Source organism: Solanum pennellii, chromosome 1 (assembly GCF_001406875.1).
Source record: "Solanum pennellii chromosome 1, SPENNV200".
NCBI lineage: Eukaryota > Viridiplantae > Streptophyta > Magnoliopsida > Solanales > Solanaceae > Solanum > Solanum pennellii.
Genome location: NC_028637.1, coordinates 94501735 through 94504702, shown reverse-complemented (window position 1 = coordinate 94504702; position 2968 = coordinate 94501735).

Below are 2968 nucleotides of genomic sequence, written 5' to 3'. Positions count from 1 at the left end.
TCACCCCTCCATGTGGCGGATCCAACTATGGAATCATTTAATTTAATACGACACAATTTAATAGTTTTAGTCTAGGTTATGTATTTATTTATGTATAAAATGTTTATTTTGAACCTAGTTATTGTTCTTTATTACTCACAAAGAATGATTTAATTTGACCTGACACGGAATTAGAAAATAAATAAGACTTTTGATCATGTGTTCATAAACTAAAGTTATGTCAAATGTACAAAACTGTCCATTAATCTTGTAGCCTTAAATATGTCACGTGAAAAGTTGTTATAAAAAAAGAAAGATATCATTCTTTTTTAAACATTACAACACAGTTGAATTTAATTAATTGTCACGCTGCATAATATCCAGTGATTTGGAGTCGAATATAATATATATGTATGTATGTATGAAAAAATAAGCATAAACAAAGTTAGATATATATTTCATAACTCATCTTCTTAGATTATTAAAATCTATCACGTTTAAAGATTGAATTATGACTCATCTTCTTAGATTATTAAAATCTATCATGTTTAAAGGTTGAATTTGTAATTGTCATCGACTATTTATCTATTGACATCTTTTTATTAAAAATTTATACTGTGAGTAAAGTAAGCCAAGTAACGACTATCTACAACATCTTCTTTCATTTGTCCTGGAAACAAGCTATTTGTTCTGAAAGAAAAGCGAGCTAACACGCTTTTTTCGCGGCAATATAAAAAAAATAATATTTTTTAAAAAAAATTCTAACTATATTACTTGACTGGTGAAATAAATAAATTAGAAAGAACCCATTTGGAGTGGGTGGTGGGGGCAAAAGCTTTCTTTTTCATTTTGCTTCTATTTAATTTTTTTGGCAATATTGACGAGTTGTCCTATGCTTTGTTAAGATCGTATGGAATTGTAAAATATATGGTGGGACTATATGTCACCATATTGAGATTTTGTAACTTACTAATATAATATTTACAAAATTAAGGTGGTGGGCCATTTATGCTTCTTGCTTTTTCTTAATTGGAAGACAACTTCCTATTGCCTAATTATACTATAAAATATAATATGAGTGCACAAATAATATTCACATTGTTTATTTGTTGTTTGCTACCTTTCTTCAAAATTCAAGTAATATGCCACTTCAGTTAAAACTAAAATTATTAAAATCTGCGTAAATTTCAAAGCAGATTCATCAGTTCTATCTCGTGGCTTACTGGATTATATAGATTGATATGATTTTTTTTAATGGTTATTTGAAGTAAATAGATCAAAGTTTTTTTTCCTATTCAATAAGTTTTTCACAAATTCGATTTAGATAATTTTTGTTGTTATATAAATATATAAATAAAGTAGTAGATCTTATTTCATGATGAATAGACGATGGATTACCGACAAATTTTGTTAGCTTCAAATTATTTTCTTATAATAACTTCTTTTTTACTTTTTTATAGTTTCTAGATTATACCTCTATTTGATCTATAGTTAGTTAAATTTCTAAATTTCATCTAAAATTATTATTTCATTCAGTTTAATTTTTAAATTTCATCTAAAACTATTGTTTCATTTAGTTTTATAACTAAAGAAGTATTGCAAACATCTGCACCAGTGAATCATTAGTTTCGCTTTCAAACTATTAATAACCTTAAAACGTCCTTTTACTTGACTAATTGAACTTATGTACACGTTGTATAACATGAGTGAAATACACCACTAAATTCTCGCCAAATTTAAGGGTGTTTTCAACACTTCTCTCAGCTTTAAAAGGTCTTCATACTCTTACAAGAGTTTGAGACCACATGCTATTTCATGATCGGGGGTGTATCTAAGTTTGGTTAGTAAGGTGAATGTTTTTTAAACTGTCAATAGTTTAGAGACAAAACTTATATAATAATTTACACCAAATTTAAGAGTGTTTTCCAATACTTCTCTCATTTATAATCGATATCTTTACACGGAAGGAAATATTAATTACAGTGTCTCAAATTAATATTAGCATTGTTTTATATGTGTCACGATACATTATATTGCACAATGATGAATCACTATTACATTGTTGTCGTACAAAATCAAAGTTTTGCATGAAAATGATTATAATGATGAATACCTTCATGACTTTTTATTTTATTCTTTGTTTTGAAAATTTAGTTTTGCTTGCCAATTGGCACCACAATCAAACACAAGTTGGCCAGCAAAATAAAAAAGTCATCTAACTTTATGCAAAGTGTAATCATCACTAAGTAGAATATACATAACTCCAATGACCAGTTAATAATATTTACAAGTACCTATAGCTAGTAGTTTTGATAATAGTAACACTACTATATAGTCTAGTGCACCATATATTATTTTTTAATTTTATAAGAAAGAAAAAAAAAAGGACAATTGGTCCATGATTATAATTCACACTATACTAATATTTTAGATTATATGCACAAATATTTGATACCAATATATGATGTCGTGGTTGATTCCATCAACAAAGTGACAATTGAGGGTCCACATTGTTCATTTCATGGCCGTCTAATGAGGAATCTTTATGATTTCATGCATTCATCAACTTCCACCATTTTTCTATAATATATAATATGATTATTGATTGAAATTGAACTACCCCCAAAATTATAAAAATACATAGGAGCTTTCCAATTTGGGGTTTAATTTGTATTGACCAAGGTCCAATCAATGATATGTTCCAATTGTGTGGATCTTAGGGTGGTGGGTAGGGCCCTAGCTTCGAGGTATAATATCAGATATATTTTGATCACCTGAACTTAGTATCTTTTTAAAAGGACTCTACAGTATTTTAAATAGGGAATTTATCGAATATATATAAATATTTAGTTACACGTATGTAAGTAAAATAAGTGATGAGTTGAATAACGAATTTAGAATTTATAAATTTTAAATTTTGACTCGATCTTTAATCAGACTATTTTATTGGACTTTCAAGAATCATAGGGGAACGATATTGGAGAGGAAG